This window comes from Anser anser (assembly GCF_964211835.1).
Source record: "Anser anser genome assembly, contig: HAP1_SCAFFOLD_137, whole genome shotgun sequence".
In the NCBI taxonomy this organism is placed as follows: domain Eukaryota; kingdom Metazoa; phylum Chordata; class Aves; order Anseriformes; family Anatidae; genus Anser; species Anser anser.
In genome coordinates, this window is record NW_028154091.1 from 175184 (window position 1) to 194890 (window position 19707).

Sequence of the window (19707 nt, forward strand, 5' to 3'; positions counted from 1 at the left end):
TACTTTAGATTTGGGAAAATTCCCTGCCAAAATAATACTTCCTGGAAAATTCACTAGTGTTTGTGTGAGTAAAAGGTTCCAACCTTTTATTATTAATTTGTAAGAACTATTTCATCCGCTTTTGTCCAGAAGAGTCAGAAATAATTTGCACAGAAATGTGCAGCATTTTAATGAAAGGCTTCAGAATCACTCTAATTTGAACTTTATCTGGTCTGGTTGCAGGTTTTATGACATTTAGTGTCTTAAAAAAAAAATCAAAATATCTGACTTCACATCAGAAAAAAAAAACCTGCTTGTGGCTAAATAAAATCTGTTGCAGCTCTGGTCATTGAAAAATCATTGGCTGTTAAATTGGACCTAAGTCATCTTTTCTAACCTTTCATGATCTTGCAGCAATGGATGATGATGGATATATGGATTAGGGAACAGCACGTGATGGCAAACCTGTGGTATTTGCTACAGCGCAGAAAGAAAACAAATTGCTTCCAAAAAATCAAACTAATTCAAAATTCTTGGTATCATGCAGCCATGCCACTGGCAAAGTGAGCATTGCCCTGCCTCTCAAAGCTTGCTGTATCCTTGATCTGCTGTCTTCCTGCTGTTAATTGATTGCAACTCTACGTGTCTGATCAGGGCTACGAGTTGTTCTCGATATGGATACCATACGACATATACTGTGCACGCTTGTGTGTATAGATATGTTTATCCTGTATGCATGTACATATTTGATCTGGATAGGCTGGAGCGATGGGCTGAGGTCAACTGTATGAAGATCAACAAGGCCAAGTGCCGGGTCCTGCACCTGGGGCGCAACAACCCCAAGCAGAGCTACAGGCTGGGAGATGAGTGGCTGGAAAGCTGCCTGGCCGAGAAGGACCTGGGAGTGTTGGTTGACAGTCGGCTGAATATGAGCCAGCAGTGTGCCCAGGTGGCCAAGAAGGCCAACAGCATCCTGGCCTGTATAAGAAGCAGTGTGGCCAGCAGGTCTAGGGAAGTGATTGTCCCCCTGTACTCGGCTCTGGTGAGGCCGCACCTTGAGTACTGTGTTCAGTTTTGGGCCCCTCGCTACAGGAAGGACATGGACGTGCTCGAGCGAGTCCAGAGAAGGGCGACCAAGCTGGTGAGGGGTCTGGAGAACAAGTCTTACGAGGAGCGGCTGAGGGAGCTGGGCTTGTTCAGCCTGGAGAAGAGGAGGCTCAGGGGCGACCTTATCGCTCTCTACAGTTACCTTAAAGGAGGCTGTAAAGAGGTGGGGGTTGGTCTGTTCTCCTACGTGCCTGGTGACAGGACGAGGGGGAATGGGCGAAAGTTGCGACAGGGGAGTTTTAGGTTGGATGTTAGGAAGTACTTCTTTACCGAAAGGGTTATTAAGCATTGGAACGGGCTGCCCAGGGAGGTGGTGGAGTCACCATCCCTGGAGGTCTTTAAAAGACGTTTAGATGTAGAGCTTAGCGATATGGTTTAGTGGAGTACTTAGTGTTAGGTCGGAGGTTGGACTCGATGATCTTGAGGTCTCTTCCAACCTAGAAATCTGTGATACTGTGTGATACATATGTATGCATATTTGTGTGCTGGCCCCCAGATCACTCATGGTATAAAGCATTGGCCTCGAAGGCATACTCATCAAAATATTTGGTAGATCCTCCATTTTTTTCTAGTTCCCTCAAAATGAGAGAGTTTTTACGCGCTCTCTGTGTCAAAAAGGCAAAACTTCTGATTTCCACTGTCGCTCTCGCTAACTTTCTATCACTCACTCCTCGTGTGTGTGTCTAAACACATATGTGTGTATGCGTATGCACATTTGTGTATTTCTGTGCACTGGTGTGTTTTTTGCTGTACAGGTAATAAAGACGGGGAAAGGTTTTAGTGTTTTCTTAATAGGTGAAGAAATCTTGAAGACCAGAGATTGGAACATACTGAATTTTGAATTAAAAAAAAAACAAAAAAAAAGTCAAATTTTCTGGCTGTGGAAGATGGAGCCTCATTTTTGCAGCCACTTTGAATCACGAGTTCATCTCTAAATGCACTGGGTTTTTTTGTTTTTGTTTTGTTTTGTGGTTTTTTTTTTTTTGGTTTTTATTTTTTGAAGAGCTAACTAACCCTGGCTGTCTCCAGTCTGAGAGAGTGTTCAGATGGACTTGCTTCCTCCATTAGTTATAAGCTGTTTAAAAGCACATCCTATGTTTGAATTGTGGATGAGAGGCTCCCTTGGCAAAGTGAGGAGGCAAATTCTTCCTACCCCTTTATCATTAATTCACGGATTCAGTGTTGGTTCGGCCTCCAGGAGAAGTTAACTGGAAGTCTTTGAAGATCGATAACTTTGCTGAGGTTGTCCAGGTAGGTGAACTCGAAGACCCACAGTGACTGGAACGTGCTATTTAATGCGTCATACTGCGTTCTGTAGAAGTTACTCGTAGCCATAGTTGATCATTGCCTTGCATGTATGATCAGGTGGTTTTTGAAGAAGTGACTCCCTTTTCAGGCTTCCGGATGTGCTCCAAGGCATATTATTGAGGACGTGGAAGAGAACACTTGCTGACAAAGCTCCTGGCAGCTTTACAGAACTTTAGTTTAATATTGTGTTAGTTCCCGTAACAGCTGATTTCAAGGCATTGCTCTCCTCAAGAGACTAATTTGATGAACAGAAGAAAGCTGGAAAAATGCTTGTTACTCATTATTTTTCACTTGTTGGTACTTTGTTTAGGGTTACTTTTAAAAAGAAGATTTCACTGATCACAAGCCAGTGGAAGACTTTCAGCCCAAGCAAGGGTGAAGACAGCTCTCTCCAAGAGCAGAGGAAGTCCCTGTGGAGAGAATCCGAGCTTGTTATCAGAACTTGTCGGCATGTCTAAACAAGGAGACGATTGCTACTTCTATTTCTATTCTACCTGTACCAAGGTATGGCTGGGTTTCTTTTGCTTTGCTTTGCTTTGTTTTTTTGTTGTTGTTTTTTTTTTTTTCTTTTTTTTCAGGAAGGGGTAGAGTAGGAGGAGGAGGCACACTGGTCTTTGGTTAACGTGATAACCAGATAGATTCTGAATTCAATCGTAGCAACCTGAGGCAGTAGCATGGACGTTTTTGAGGCTGTACTATATTTTCCTTGTTGGTTTCCTTTTGGTTACAGGGAGACAACTGTTCCTTCCGCCACTGTGAAGCTGCTCTGGGGAACGAGACAGTCTGCACGCTGTGGCAGGAGGGTCGTTGTTTCAGGAATGTCTGCCGATTCAGACACATGGAAATTGATGTGAGTGCCTAAAGATGTGTTCTCAAAATAAATCAACAAAAGCATTTTTCAGTGCTGTAGGTGTGCTGATTGTGCTTTTGCAGGACAGAGTCCTTTGCTTTGGAATTACACTGGTTTCTGTTAGCAGGGGAGGGGGTGGGAGGAAGGAGAGGGAAATAAAATCAATGCCTTAGGTATGTCTTAGCAAGATTTTCTTTTATTAGACGCCGACAGTATTTTCTCAACAGATGCAGAATAACCGCTAACTAGACTGCTAAAAGCTGCTGGAGCAGGGGGGTAATAAACAGGCTGTACTAGCCTCCTGAGAGCAGGCTTGATAATGATCTATCAGGTCTCTTGTGTCCCGGAGTCCTTCAGATAATGCTGTTCTAGCTGCCTGGGCTAGGAAGCAGTGGGGAAAGTTAAAGGTGCAGAAGAACGAAGTCTCCGAGAAGTAGTTCTGGATAGAGTTAACGTAGGCAATTTAAGATGTTCTTTTTCCCTCTGAATAATCCTAGTATAATCCTGGGTGTATTAGTTTAACCCACCCTAAACTGATGTCTGAGAGTGCCTGTCTTCTCAAACTGAATGATGACAAGGCTAAACGTGCATAGTGGTTACAGCTTCTGCAAACTTTGTGAATATGCCCGGAAATACTATACTTCCGTGATAAACTGACCTTTGGAATGATGTTTCAGCACTGTATTGTGACAGCCCTATCGCTGTCGTGACCTGGAACTGTGCATCTCTTTGCAAACCTTAGGTGCATGTTATCACGAGCTTGTCTTTCTTTCTGTCTTCAGAAAAAGCGCGCTGAGATTCCCTGCTACTGGCAGAAGCAGCCAGTAGGCTGTCAGAAAGCCAACTGTGCTTTTCATCACGCAAAGGGACGTTACATCGATGGCGTCTTCTTACCACCAAGCAAGAGTGAGTTTAGGTCCTTTTTCTTTAAGTATTGAAGAATTAATTTTGCATATTACTTAGTGGGTGCCAATAGTGTAGGAGACATCAGGTAACCGTTCATTTGTGAGTGCAGGAAAAGGTCTGCAGTCCTAGGTGGTCAGCTAAACCGAGTGTACTGCTGCTGTACTGCTGGTATTTGTTTTCTGCTTTCATGCTCAGCTTCTCTCTGCTTTGTGTGATATTTGCCTTGCAGTTTGCTTTCTGTTGTTTCGTCTTCTGCTGGGTGGCAGGGAGATGTGTTGTTGTTTGAAGGCAAGTCATTGTTCACGGTGTAAACAGTGGCGGGATGGGCAAAAGGAGATGCTGCATTCATTGCCTGTGCAGGTTATCTGCCTTAGCTACCATCTTCGTGCATTGTGGTCAAAGTTTTAAACTGCCATATTACTGATGATCCTCCTCTTCCTCTAGCTACACTGCCAAGTCCGCCTGAGTCCGCGGACGATGATTTGAAAGTGGCTCAGATGTCACTGCAGCAAAACAAACTTTCTGTCCAGTCCAATCCCTCTCCATAGCTAAGGCGGGTGATGAAAGTGGAAAACTCGGAAAATGTCCCAAGCCCTACACACCCTCCAGTTGTAATCAATGCTGCAGATGATGATGAAGATGATGATGGTGAGCATGGTTTGGTTCCTGGAAGGAATTTGTGCTGTAAATGATTGTGTAAGTCTTTGGTTCTTGGAAGGAATTTGTGCTGTAAATGAATGTATAAATCACAGATGACCTGAGGTCTGACTAGCGATAGGGCAGGCAGTCCGCTCAGGTCACTGGTGGCTTTGTCTGGCAGTCAGTGGACAGAACCTGAAATGTTGGAGGAAAGCTTAGAACCACTCTTGGCTTTAGCTGGTCTGTTGTGTAAAGCTCTATGTGAAACTAGGAAGGAAATTCCTTTTTTTTTGTCTGAAGAGTAATATGTCGTGTAGTAGTTAAAGCTGCAGAGAGAATCTAGAGTCCTAGATGTTTTGTCCTAGGGTAGTCTACTTACGAGTTCATCAGGTCAGTGTAGCTGTATTAAAAAAAAAAAAAAAACAAAAAAACCCCAACTTTTTTATAGGAACCATGGACTGAAGTGTCATTGCATGAGCTACATAATCACGAACAATCTGGCCTATGCATAACTGAATAGATTTTTCCCCTTCAGACCAGCTTTCTGCGGAAGGAGAAGAAACTAAAACTCCCGTCCAGCAACCAGCTGAGGAAGGCCAAAATGGATTACGGATGATTTCCACTCGGAAAGCCAGTGCTACTACTGCTAAACAAGGTATTCCAGCACCTGTAGTAGGATAAATCGGAAGGAGAACTTGACAATTAACTCAAAAGCAATGTGGCGTAAAAACACAACAGAATGTAGGGGTGCTGAATGGACTCGGTTATTTCCATGATCTCATTTCTCCCTGATACCATCATGTGCCCATTGGGTCAGAAAGTTGAACTGCTTTTCTTTCCTTTTGGAGAACAAAACAGGGTCACAGCATGGAGTTTAAATGGCTGCACGTGCAGCCTGGCAACCACTGTTGAAAGCCATATCTAACGATAGAGGGATCTAATATCACGTAAATGGATTAAAATTAAAACTACAGTTTTTACCCTGAAGGGTGAAAGGAGGGGCAAAATGCCATTGATTCTATGGTTGTTTCACTTGTGAGGAGTGTTGACAGGCTTTATTCTAAATACTTCTGAAAGTTCCTGAGCACTAAGAAGCCTGAGGATCTGTGGTCCTCAGTGAGTGCCTCTAAGCCTTAGTCTCATTAACTGTTTTCTGTTTTCAGAGGACGGTCTGAATTTTGGAATAAAAACACTTGAAGAAATCAAATTGCAGAAAATGAAGGAAAAAACTAAGAGACACGGTGGTGAGTTAATATTCCCTGCTTCCTTACCCGGTTCACCTTCATCCTGTGTGATGATTTTTCTTTCAAAAAAAACCTCTTCCAGTAATACCGGGTAGCTGGCTATGCTTTGGTGAATCCAACTATTTTGCCAAAGAAGTGAAATTTGATTGGCTTCAGAATGGCAGGTGATGGTGGCTGGGAGCTGCTTGAGGGATAGACTTCCATGCTTAGCTGGGGGCATCGAGCAACCTGATTCTCAGCCAGCTGGTATTCTAGATGGGAATTCCAAGGGCAACCAGAGGCAAACTAGTCACCTCTCTTATTTGCATGCTCTGGTCACTGTATGTTTGACAGTAATGAATAATTAAAGTTTTTTGTTCTTCGTGATAGTTTTTTCTGTTTGGTAAACTTCCTTATGTTTTGCTTGCTCTGAGCAGAAGGTCCTTCAAGATCTTCTCTTCCTCCCGTCGATTCTATGATTTTTCCTGCTCCGGAAAAGGAAAATGTCCGGACAGTGGTGAGAACTGTGACACTGTCTACAGAGGAAGGTAATAATTCATGCTTTTGTTTTGATTTCATTACTCCTAAACTGGAAGGTTAAGCAAGAAGGAAGGCAATTCACCCCTGTTAGCCTCCTGGTGCTGCCGCCTTCTGTTCAAAACATGCTTTTATGCTGAAAGTCCCTGGTTGTACTGGAAAGCTTTGGTGCTCAGGTTAAGTGCAGTAGCAGGAGAAAGAAAAAAATGTGTCAGTATGCAAATAGGGGGATAACTGAAAAACAGGAGAGTAACGAGAAGAAAGAGCTCTAGAGGACAGTGCTATGTAAGAAGCAATTTCTGAAGCTTTAAAGAGGCTGACAGTGGCACGTGTGGACAGTAGTGCGATAGGAGTCTGTGTATAAATTATATTGTTTAGAGTTGTGCAAATTCCTTTGAAAGGGAAAGAAGTGAAGAAGTACTTCTACCCATAGACATTCACCTTAGAAAGGAATATTTCTCAGCATTTGTACCTAATAATATTCTGCTTGCTTATGCAGCTCTGTTCTGCACAAAGTATAGCTGTCAAGCAGACTCAGATTCATTCTCGACTACATTCAGCTGGAATTTGAGGCAAACACTGAGACTATGGATACTTTTTCTAAGTTAATTATAGTTGAAATATGAGTTTGTGTGGTTTAGCTGTCAAAACAGTGCCTTGCTGGGTTTTTTTTGGACATGGGCTAACAGTATACTATTTCTATTGGCTACTGGTTTCTATGAAATAGAAAAATTTTACTTTTGTTTTAGGGGAGGAACCTGTGGTTCGACTAGATCTTGCTGAGAAACAAGGAAAACGGAAAGCCTCCGTGGGTAAGAACTTTTTATGAGCTGTTATTTAGGTGCCGCCTTCTCTATATGACTGCATTGAAGAGTATTTTTGACGTATGAGAGGAAAATGCGTTGCAGTGGAGATCTGTGTTGACTGCAGAAATGGCAAAAAAACCATTTAGCAGCTGAAAGGCAATTTTATGAAAATATGCTTGAAAAATAGAAGCTTGTGGTTGACTGTTCTCAAATCTTCCTGCAAAGAAATGTTCTTAAAATATTCCTTGTTTTCTCTGTCTGAAGCTGATGTAAGCGCCCTTCCGGTGAAGCGCAGCCTTGCTGAAAGGCTGGGGAAGAAGGTGGAGGTTCCGGGAAATGCTGACAAAGCACCAAAGAGAGGTACAGCTACTAAACAGGCATCTGGATGTGATTCACGGGTTTTGTAGTTAGGCTTTCTGTTTGTCCTTTTCCTGCGATGTTTCTTTTTGCATGTTGGCTGAGGTCTTAATCACCGGGATTCAAAGTTACCTTTCCTGCCTTGTTTTTGAATGTGAACACAAAGTTGACGTTTATGCAGCCTCCCTAATTTGGTCTTTTTCTGTTTTGCAGTTCAAGTTCCCAAGTCTGTGAAGGAGAGGCTAGGATTACCTTCTCAACGGACTAGTACTGCGAAAGGTAACAACTGGCTATTAAATATACTTTCTCCTTCTTCCTTTCCGTGAACTTAGACCGTTTTCATACAGCCCTAAAAAGGAATTCAAATGAAAACAAAGAACTGATTCCTCTTGCTCGAGTGCTGAAGCTCTTCTGACAGCCACTATCAGAAATCTGGCTCTAGGTGTGTGTTTATTTTCCGCTTGTGCCTTGTCAAGGTTTTAAGCTGCTTCTGTGAACCATCATATACAATTAGAATAGAGCCACTGCCGGGAGCAGGAATTTGAAATGCAGTCTGAAAAAGTAATCAAGTAAACTAGCATTTCTGTGTAGCAACTCTCTCTGGATAGGGCTGGTCTTCAAAATACAACAAGTGGCTCAGAGGAGGAGGAGAATGTTAGGCTATTGTCCTAAGATGCGTTATTGGGAACGCTCAGGCTTAGTTTTCCTTAGTACTGTGACAAATTTTGGAGACTTAAACTATTGTTGGACTCTCTTTAAATGTTGGCGCTTCTCATTTCTTGATGATGACAGGGAAGGCTGCTAAGCCAAAGGGAGAGGTCCATGTGAAAACACTGGAGGAAATCCGTCGTGAGAGAGCTCTTCAGAGACGAGAATGTCAAGCCAAAGCCCAGGCTGAATGGCATGGTAAAACCAAAGATCCCAGCGCAGGGGCAAAAATTGAGGGTGAGCCCAAGAAGCAGAGCGTGCTCACTCTTTCCGGGCCCAGCAAAGTGCAGTCGAAGGAGCCGGCAGGTAAAGCCAAGCCAGAAGGAGAAGTGCGTGTTAAAACCCTGGAAGAAATAAAGCGCGAGAAAGCTCTGCGGATGCAGCAGAGTGGAGAAAATGTGCCAGCTCCCCCAGCACAACCTGGACCTGCCCCAGCCGGGCAGAAATCGTTATGGAACACAAAGCTATCAGGTAATAAGATGCTTTAATACCTGCCCCGGTGAGGTGCTTCCCATATTGAGCAAGTTCCGTTTGCTCAGGATCTGCTTTGCTTTTTCCTTCAATGCAGAGGATAAAAGAGTTTAAGGCTGCAAAGTTCAAAGGCAAAGAAGGGCCAGAACATGCAACCATGTCTGTTTTCGTTAATTACGTGATGGTATTCTGTATTTCCCACTAGAAAATTAACACATTGAGGGGCTTTTTAGTCTAATTTTGGTATTCTGTTTTTTTCTGCCATCTGTTTATGGTATGAAGTCCTCCCTGCGTTGAGTTCAAGTTCACCTTCCTCTTTGGCATGTGTTGCTTAACTTGACACGTGTATGTGTTTGTAAAGCATGCTTCAGCGTCTTAATGTGGGGGGCCAGTTTCTGTCAAAAATGACAGAGGATCAAAGGCCTCGTTGTTAAGATTATATCAACTTTGTAAAATGAGATTGTGTGAGGGAGATAAGGAGGGCTTAAAGGCTGCATGCACTGCACATTGTAGCCTTTCTCTCTGTCTCATGGGACACGAGGAAATAAACACACAAAGAAAACAAGTACCCAGCTTTCTTTCGTTTCTTCTCCTGCCAGCCAGATGTTAGGTCAGGAATGGGAGACTAGAATATGACTCTACAAATTTGGATTTTGTAGAACAACTTAATAGATTTTGTGGGACATCACTGCAGGGGAGAGGAAGCTGGTACAACAGTTGCATACACTCTCTTGTCTTACTATACCTGCTGCTTTTCCTTTCCTAGAGGGAGCAAGACTTTAAATACAAAAGCTGTCAACATTTGTGAATCTTACTAGACTTCATACAACGTCTTAGAGTATTGCTTGCACTTGGGATCGCTCTGTGTCTGAGTTTCCCTCGTCCTGGATTATGATTTACTGTAGCTATTCAGTTCCTTTGTTCCTTTGTATGGATTGTTGGTAGACGGAGTTTACTATGTGGAAGATATTGCTGAGAATCCAGGCAATGGCAGTGTAATTCTGCTGGCCAAATACAGTTAACTGTGTAGACGGGCCGTGGAAATGAGGAAGAGAACGTGGATTTTTCATGAGGCAGAGCAAGACTGTATCAGTTCTCTCTTCCTTTTACTCTAGCCAACTTTAACATGTTTGCGAAGCCTTGGGATGGGAAAGTCGCTTCCCCCAAGAAGAAGGCACTGAAACGTAAGGCACCTGGCAGTTTTCCCTCTGCTGTAGCAGCTGTGAAGCCACGGACTGCCTCTGACGCTGACACAATGGGACCTCCAGCCAAAAAAGCAGCTATGGTAAGGACAGGGGCTAATGCAGAAATGGATCCCTTGTAAAATTTACACCCTCCTCTAGGAGAAAAGATGGAAAACTCAAAAGTTCTACAGGCTTTCTGTTTCCTTTTAAATCCAGTAGCTGCCTACAGAATTCTTGTAGTACCCTTCCATATTTATTAGATTAATGGCACTATTTACTTAGTCCTCTGTGATTCTGTGATTTCTCTGGTGTGGAGGATTTTGTCCATTAATGCTGTGTTCTTAAAAGACACAAGATCATTAGTAACCTCCAAGTGAATATTAACTTTCTTCAGGAGCACCTTGGTTTTGTATTTTGGCTAAGGCTCCGCAATGCCAGAGGAGAAGCAGCATGGAGGAAAAAGCTAGTAAGGAATCTTTTACCCATGAGTCCTAAATGCTGTTTTGCTGCTTTCTAGGCTGTTCCAGCCACGCTGGAGCACGTCCCAGCCACCAGACTTGAAGAAAATCCCCAAAACAGGTGATGACCACAACTTGTTCTTTTTCTCAATCGGTGTATATCCCCAGTGAAACATAAGTTCTGTCACACGTGGGGAAAAAAGGAGGGTTCTGAGATAATTAAAGCCCAAATCCATCAGAGGAATAAGTCACGTGAAATGACTTTCTAGCAGCTAGCAGGAATGCTTAATTAGACTTACTTTCTTTAAATGCTGCAAGTCGGTACAGCTTTCCAGTGACTTCTTGCTCTGTCTGAATACCTAAATGAGGATGAGGTGAAGTTCTCCTACTTCCTCGTGAGGTGATAAATGATGAGTAGTGTCCTCTGCCTTTTGGTCCTCAAGAATGCCACCCGAACAAACATACAAGGTGACAAGAGTGCAGGGAGAGCAGAGGGAAGTGATGGCTGCAGATCAGCTTCCTGTAGTGGGGAGCAAACTCTGCTGAGTGTGCCGTGGGAAAAATGACTAACTTAGCAAACAGATATTTGCAGATGGAGACTTCTTAACATTTTTACAGGAAAATTAAGCAAGGTGGCAAAGTGCCTCTTGCTACAACAATTGAACCATCTTTGCTAGACTCCAGGTGCTCTGGCTTCACAGAGAAACCCCCAAACTGAAAAATGTACCTGCTAATATATTGGGCTCTAAATGTCGCCCTGGGTTAATTGAATAACAATCCCTGGGTAAGATTGAAGTGCAGGAGGGGTTGGCTACGGTTTTAAGAGCCGGTTTGCAGAAAAGGGATTTCCCGTTAAGAAATGGCATATACTGATTGTTCTCTTCCTTGCTCTGCCAAGACCTGAAGCACATCTTGGAAGCCAGGCAGAATCTGTGGAGCCAATGGAGTTCTCAAGCTCGACTTCAGCTTCTTCCCAGCTAGAAGAAGCAAGGACACGCCGGCTGAGTTCCACAGGCAACGCGCCCGTATCTGTAGACGAGGATTTAGAGACGCTACTTTGGGAACTCTCAGACGGCATACTGGAAGCCGAGCTCGACTTGGACCCAGGGAAGGATGAGGATGACCTCCTCCTTGAGCTTTCCAAGATGATTGATGATTGAACTGCATAGTCCTATGGTATATTAAAAAAACAAAAAAAAACAAAAAAAAAACAACTCTTCTTCTTGTTGGATACCCCGAGGTGATCCTTTTTCTAACTGAGGCTTTGCAATGAGACTTAAAGCACAGTTGGAACTGGTAGAAATTGGCAGGATCTGCACTCAGTTGTCCTAAGTTTCCCTGCTGGTCAGAGTTAAGGTCTTGTGCATGGTTCCGTAACTATAGGTGGCTACCTTTGATATCAAGAGGACAAAGCACTTGTTTCTTTTGGCACAGAAAGATGTCCATCGGCACGCTGTGGTGGCTGTGAATTGACGTAGTGATGGAGCGATGCTCTGAAGGCTTAAACGGAAAGCTTCTTCCTTCCGCCCCCCCCTTGGCACAGCTCGATGTTGGGCACATTGTGAAGCCTGGGTGTTCTGATTTCTCGGACAGTTGATACCCAAATCCCGGAGTTACTATGTCAACTCTTGACTTTTATTTGTGTATGCCATTGTTTTGACTGTAATCTTTTCAGATGATGAAGCTGTAGGGGCGGGAGGGAGCAGAATAATTATTCTAGCGTTGTGGACCAAACATGCTGCCAGGAGTGGTGGTGGTGGGGTCAGCCCACCCGGCCTTACTTTCAATTATCAGGGATGATAAAATGGTGTGAAAAGCAGCAGCTCTGCGATACGGCTACGCTACCCCCACTCCCTTCTCTTGTGCTGTACCAAAGTTCCCCCAAGCTTTGGTTGGTGCTTTTTGCTGGTGACAGTAGGACTCCAGGGCGAGTAGTCGGGACTCTCCTGCAGTAACTGGGTCAATTAAGGGTTGGTTTAAGTGCCTCCTGGTTTTTAAAATTGCTCCCCTGAGCTGCTGGCTCTGCTGCCTGCTACAGCAAATGTTCGGGTGCCATCAGCGTCGCACTTGGGCGTGGGCACTGACTCTGCGGAGGAGAGCTGAGGCTCGGGTGTATTGTGTACCCTGCCGCCAGTGATCGTTTTCCCCTAGCAGATCTATTTTGAATTATTTCCCTAAATTTTAGAGGAACTTTAGGCTCTTTGTGCTATGATTTGTGAAGCTGTAGGGGCCCTCAGGCATTTGCTGCTGGCAGAGGAAAACCGCTTGTCGAATTTGTTGTAAATACTTTCTGTTTGGACAACAACGCCTGTGTGTGTGTGTGTGCGTGTGTGTGTGTGTGCGCGTGCGTGCTTTGACGACCCCCTGCGACGCCCCAGCTCCGCGAGGGAAGCTTTGAAGCGGCTCTGGGAAAACCTCTGCGGAAGAAACCGCTGCTGGCGACTTGCGGAAAACGGACTCCACAATCAGTGAGATTGTAAAGTAGGTATGTTTATTCAGCGCTGGGCAGCACGGGAGGTCGTGGGCATGAAGATTGATGACTCTTCCTCGTCACCGCTAGTTGACCTCTTGTCTTTGCACAGACTCAGTTGCTCCTTGGCTCTTGTCCACCTGCAGGACCAGTTTCTCCCAGTTTCTTAAGATAGGCTCGCTCTCTTATTAGGAGACTGACCTTGGTAAGGGGCCCAAGGCTTCTTGCTTTAGTTAATTGGCACAATGCACCATAGTTAGCAAAGACACTAAGTAGCATCCTAGTTTAATGCCGTCAGCGCTCTATCTCTACTTGATAAGATTCTCCTAACTCCCTCTCTCACTGGAGCCCACGCAGCCCTCCGTCCTGCCGAAGGACTTCACGGGGACTTCTGCCGGCTCCGGGTGCCCGCACACAGACAGAAATGTCTTTGAGAGAAAACAATCAGGAGGAGGAGAGCTCAGAGACTGCGGCCGGCTTCGGCCACCTTCCCCTCGCTTTCCCTCTCCGTGTTCAAACCGAGCACTGTTCTGCCGTCAACCTTCGCTGCCTCTGCCCGCGGCGCTGGGCTTTCGCGTGTGCCATTGCTCCTCTACATATTTTATCCTTCCTTTTGTAAGGAATGGTCCAGCAATTCGTGTCACTAAGGGATTTGAAGGGTTAACATCGAGGCCCGGGTCTAGGTGATAAGAGAACAAAGGGGTTTTTAGGGAAAAGTGCTGACTACTGCAGGGGATGTTGCTAGAGTTTCTGAAATCCGGCGCAGAGGCTCCCAAACGAGGAGGAAGGGGGAGATGAAGGACAATTGAAGGACAAAAGCCTGGGAGGAAGACAACCAGCATTCAGCCCGAGCAAGCCCCGAGAGACCACCAGAGACTGGTACGCAGGCGCCCCTGGGAGGGGTTTCGGATTCCGGAAACCAATTCTAATAACCCTGCCTCTTCTCGAAGTAGTAATGAATATGTATTAGCCTGGGAGCATCAAAACCAGCCGCCTTACGTAACAGGTGTGCGTCCTGGGGGAGCAGAGACTCCCGGCGCACCCAGCGCTGCTTGCTTGCCTCTATTCGTTTAATAAATTGTAAACTTTGATTGTAATCCTATTTGGATTTATAACAGCCATTTATAACACTTTTTATATTTGTATTTTATTTAAGGCTGTCTTGCCCCCCTCCCCCCCCCAGCCTCGCTGCTCACCAATAAAGCTGGCGCAGGGACTCCTGCCTGCGACCATAGAGACGCGGTCCTCCCGGCCTGCTAGAGCGGCCCCCCACGCTCCTCCAGCATCCCAGCGTCCCTTGTGCGCTCCCGCCCGGCCTCAGGGGCTTCCGGAGGCGGCCCAGCAGGGGCGGCGGGAGCAGCGAGGCGGCGGCAGCCATGGCGTACCGCGGGCAGGACCAGAAGGTGCAGACGGTGATGGTGCAGCCCATCGTAGCCTTCCTGCGGCCGGGGAGCGACAGGGGAGCGGGTGAGGGGCGGCCCGGGCCTCAGGGGTCTCGGCCCGGACCTTGAGGCCTTGTCCCGGGGCCCTGGGGCCTCGTTGCAGGGTTTGAGGCCTTGTCTTGAGGCCTTGTCCCGGGCCTGGAGCTCTTGTCCCCGTGCTGAGCCCTTCACGCAGTGCCCCAGAACCTCATCTTCCGCTACCTGCAGAGCGTGAGTAGCGCGGGGAGAGGACGGGGAGGGGATGGGGATGGGGATTTGGAGGGGGTGGGGGGAGCGGGGAGGGTCCGGGGATCTCCCTCGCTGAGTTTTCGGCTCCCACCCGTTGCTCGGGGCAGGTTTGTGGGGAATGGAGAGCTGTGCGGCGTGGTGGTGGGTACAAGGAGCTGCTGCGCAGCCCGGCGTTTCCCCCTCGTGTTAACGGGAGTGGGATCGTGCAGCCGGGCGTGCAGGAGTGTTCCCTTGTGACTGGAAACGTGTCCTTCAGCAAACGTGTAGTATTCACCCAGTCATATAAGACTCTAAAATGTCAGACTGTTAATTGAAACTGCCCCTGAGAGTTGCTCCTTGGAGTTTTTGGGAGCTCTAGCGGCTATGGTTAGCGGGTATTTCTGAACACATGAGAGAGAACAAAACTGCTCGCGGTGTTTGTGTTCCAATTTACTCTCCTCCTTCGTTCTGCAGAGCTCGAGGATCCAGGTGTGGCTGAGCAAGTGAACGTGCGGATAGAAGGCTGCATCATCGTGAGTGTCAGCACGACCCCACGTTACATCGTTAGTTTGTTTTCCCTCATTCACAATCCTATTTTTTCTTGTCAAGAAAAACTAGCCCAAGGGAAAAAAGAAATCGTGCTTCTCTAACAATTAGTCTTCGTTGTCCAGCCTGGGTCAGCACAGCTGACGATGGTTCGTGTTGTTGCTGAACTAATTGCCACTGTTGCCGATTTCTAGGGCTTTGACGAGTACGTGAATTTGGCGCTGGACGACGCAGAGGAGATTCACTCCAAGGCAAAATCAAGGAAACAGCTGGGTGTGTCGTGTGTCTGTGCAACCCGAGTGACGCGCGGTCTGAAACCTGCCCGGGTGAGCCTTCTAGGTAGCAGCACTGAGACGTACCAACCGTGTGACGAGCCTTGCTGTTGAAGTTCAGTGAGCAATTCCTGGCTACATCTCTGTCCCTGATGATTTTTGAGCTGCTGATTTTGCTGGATGAAGGAGAATCTGTCCCTGCCTGAGACCAGTTCTGGTCTTTGAAACGTGTAATACCAGGCGGCCTGCACTCTGCATGATGGGCAAAACCCTGCTCAACCACACAAAACACTTTCTGAAAACACGAGATTATTCTCAGGTTCTGGGCTCTCTCTAATCCCCTCTTTCCCTTCTCTTTGCTGCAGGCTGGATCGTGTTAAAAGGGGACAACATCACTCTTCTACAGAGCGTTTCTAAGTAGAATTTGCCATCCTTAGAACAAAGGTGGCTGCCGTGCTGCGGAGTGACTGAGTGCCAGGGGAACGCGGCCCACTGGTAGATAGGAAGTTATTTGTAACTGGGGTTGCATGCTGAGGTCAAAAGTCTTTCCTTTGTGGGAGCGAGTTGTTTGTAGCTTGAAACAATACGTGATGTATTTCACAAATAGCCATTTTTCACATTAACTGTAAATGTAAACCACAAATCTGCCTGTTTTCAGTCTCTTCCTTCTGTGAATGGAGAAGGAGGAGAAATATAGAAGCGTGGGCTTTTCCTTTTGCTGTGGATCTGATAAGTTTCGATAACGCTATGTGCTTTCTTGACCATTACATCTGCATTATGTGGCCAGGGTGGACTCGTTCAGGGCACGGAAGCCCCACACAGTCCTTGAGCTAGCAGGGTGCTAAGGAGGGTGTTGGAGATTTTGCATACAATTGCAGCCCTTTGTTGCTGCAGTGACAGGTTCCTCAGATTCTTTCTAAACAGGGTTTAGCTTGTTGAGAATCTTTTTGGGAGTGTTTATTGTGGATCAGTCAGTAAAAGTATCTTAGTGGGCCCGTGAGGGATTTGGGGCTGTGGTGCAGTAACCCAGTGTTTACAAGTGTTACTGCTATGCATGCTTGTCCAATAACGTCTCCAGATCAGAGAGTGAGAGCGGGCAACTGGTTTGGATTAAATCTGTCACTTCTTGCTGCTTTGGACAGAGCCTGTAGATTAAACCCTTGTGCTGTTCAATAAGCTGGGGTATCAGATGTGTCGGTTGGGTTTTTATCATTTGATTTATTTTTTTTATCCGTTTGGAGATCTGTCTTTTCTATTTAAGTTTCCCCAAGAGAGCTGAGTTGCTTGATGCATCGACCAAAGAGAAGTTCCCCGGCTGACTTGGGACAGCCAGTCCCCTCGTTTTTCTGATCACAAAAAAAAAAAAAAAAAAAAAGAAAAAGAAAAAAATCGAAGAAGAAAAATTTTGACTGTAACTGTAACTCAGAAACTAAGATTACCTAAATGGAGAGAAATGAATTTTGATGCACAGGCTGTGCTAGAAATCTGTTAATCAGCATTCAGTTTTTCAAAACTTCAATTTGTGTATCATCATCATGAAAATTAATAAATTCAAGGTGGGAGATCCTTTCCTGAAAGGGAAGGACAGAAATACGAGTCTTGCTGTGGGGCCTACCCAGCGCAGTTCTGCCATTCCGAGAAGTAATACGTCAGGAGTGTCACAGCAGACGTTCCCAGGAAGAAACCTTTGAGGGGCAGCGTGACACACTTGATTGGCTAAAGCAGCTTCAGCTGGACAGCCTGCTGCTGGGATGGGTAATTCTAAGTTGTGTTCAAGTTGCTGAGTTCCTTTCAGCATGTAGTAAAGATGTAACGTGCCGATGTCGTTTGGGAACAGGAGGCATTACGTGTCACCAGCAGTGGGCACGTAGGGAACAAAACAGTATCTTACGAGGTCCTCCACATCTGCCTTTCATTTTGTCCTTGGTTTGCCAGCTGGAGCTTTCAGGAGGTGAGGAAGGAGGCTGTCCCAGTGAATAGTTCAGGTGTTGCAGGGTATTTGTGATGCAGTGCTTGTAAAATTTACCTGCCCGCATCTCCTGTTACAGGCAGCCCCCCGTGGGCCCTGTGAGATGGGGAGCTGCTGCCCGGGGTTAGGCCCAAGGTGCCCTGTCAGGCCCAGGGCCGCCCTTCCCCTTCCCCTCGCCCTGCCCTTCCCTCCCGCTCCTCAGCCCTTGCTCAGGCCTTTTGGGCCGTCTGGCCGTCCGTCTGTCCATCCATCCGGCCGTCTGGCCGTCCATCTGGCCCTGTGTCCCTCCATCCCACCGCCCTGCCCCGTCCCTGCCGTCTCCCTAGGGAAGCAAAGAGTCCCTGGGCTGCCTTCAGGGGGGAGGTTCTGCTCAGGAAATTAAAGCTTCCCCCTTAACGGGCGCCTTGCGAGTTATTTTGAGTTCCAACCTTCTGCCTTCCTTTCGTAGCAGTGCCTCTGAGGGGTGCGCTGTAAGGTAGCCGTCATCTGGCGCGCTGCTCCTGCGTTTCCCAAAGGAACTGCCTTCGGGATCTGACTAACTCTGGATGCACGCGGTTGTCACCTTAATTTCTCCGTTAGTTTGCTGAAAACAACCCGCTTGGGTGACCTTTGTGTTTGTTTCTTCAAACTTGGATCGAGGAGGTCTCTGTTTCCTTATGTTGATGTTCACGACGAAAGTGCAGAAGGGATGCTTACTGTTGCCCGGGTCAGTCCTGTTGCCAGGATGGGAATGTTTAGCCTACCGGCCCTCTGGTGCTGTTAGGCTGCACTCGGAGTGTGAGCTCTGGGCCTTATTTGGAAAAGACTGCGTTATTTGAGTGTACAAACCCGAGATATTCTGCGGATAGGTGATTCTCAAACCACGTCAGAACCACCGCTGTGACGTGTGCTGGAGTCGGACGCGCGTTTGACTGATCAGGCGGAGCAGGTGAATTGAATTTGTTGCTGGATGGCGAGGTGTTCTGGGGGAAGAGCTAGTCTAAGGAAAACTTCCTCTTACTGCCCCTTCCCATCTCAAATGGCCACTGCCTGGGGAAATTGCTTCTTTATGACATTAACTACAACGTTACAGTGAGGATGAGGAATCATCATTACTCCCATAGTTATTTGCTGCCAGGCCGCAGCGTTGATTTCAGAGATTTAAAAAAAAAAACAACAGGAAAAAGAAAGGAAGTATGTATTCTTTCACATACTCTCTTTTCCCTGAGAGTAAATGTTGTAGCTTCAGCAGTACCCTTCCTCTGGAAACGATTCCCAGTGCCTGCTCAGACACTGGGGAGTAAAATGACAGAACAATGGAGGAGAGCCACCCGATATAAAGAAAGGAAAAAAGGGGTTATGGATGAAGGGAAAGCAACTACATAAAAAATTGGTGCTATCTAAAAATTGGTTAACGGTTTGGGACCTGCAGGTGCTGCCTACACGTGCGTGTGTTGCAGTCGTGCCTGTTGCCACTGCGCAAAATGGAGAGAGCTTCTTTGTCGAATGCAGCATGTTAAAGAATGCGCCATTGCCTGGAAGAAATGCACGGCCTTCCCTCGTGTGGGACTTCTTCCCCATTGATCTGTGGTTTACCTGAAGGTTTACCATAACCTACATAAGTTTCAAAAGCAAGCAAGCAACCAACCACAAAACAACACCAACATTAAAGAGTGGCAAGGCAGATGCTCATCTGGGGACTCTGACTCATCGGTGACATCACCAAGCAAAGCATTGTGAGCGCTTCGGGTCGGGGCTGCTGTGGCGAGCCTCGCAGCCGGGAGGGAGAGCGGGTACGGTTCGCCTCTGGCGGGTCTGTGTCAGCCCTCTGCCCTGGTGGCTTCGTTAGCAGTGAGAGTTTGACTGCTGTGTTCCCAGCTTTCGCTTCTGCACTGACCGTGTGGCAGAGCCCGCAAGCTGCTTCCTCAGCTGGAAGAGGAAGAGGAGTGACCTCAACTGTGCCGAGGTAAAGCAGAACCGTTGAAAAGATTTGTCAAAGATGCGGCTGGTACCAGCGCAGCCGCTGCAGCTGCAGCAGGTCCTGGAGCATTGGAGAAGATAGAGAGGGGTTTCTTCGTGAAAAGAATGCTGTGAAAGTGTTTTCACGCCAGAAATTAGGAGAAGCGCCTCTGTTGTTTGGATATCCTCTATTGACCTGGCACACGGGCATTACAGCATACCTGGCACACTCTTTGTATTGTTTGTAAAAGAAAAAAAAAAAAAAAGTGTTTTAGGGCAGGCCAAAAACCTGCCTTGGCACTTCCACATCGCAGCAGTGCTTGCAGGCCG

General features: G+C 46.6%; 1 pseudogene across 1 annotated transcript; it reads left to right on the top strand.

Annotated features, from left to right (window-relative positions):
* Positions 1–2715: 2715 nt before the first annotated feature.
* Positions 2716–8908, top strand: LOC310890815 (zinc finger CCCH domain-containing protein 11A-like; annotated as a pseudogene). The gene is made up of 11 exons: positions 2716–2898; positions 3125–3244; positions 4027–4150; positions 4595–4798; positions 5325–5444; positions 5953–6033; positions 6450–6560; positions 7299–7361; positions 7620–7715; positions 7926–7991; positions 8505–8908. The product of its transcript is annotated as a zinc finger CCCH domain-containing protein 11A-like (transcript).
* Positions 8909–19707: the final 10799 nt, after the last annotated feature.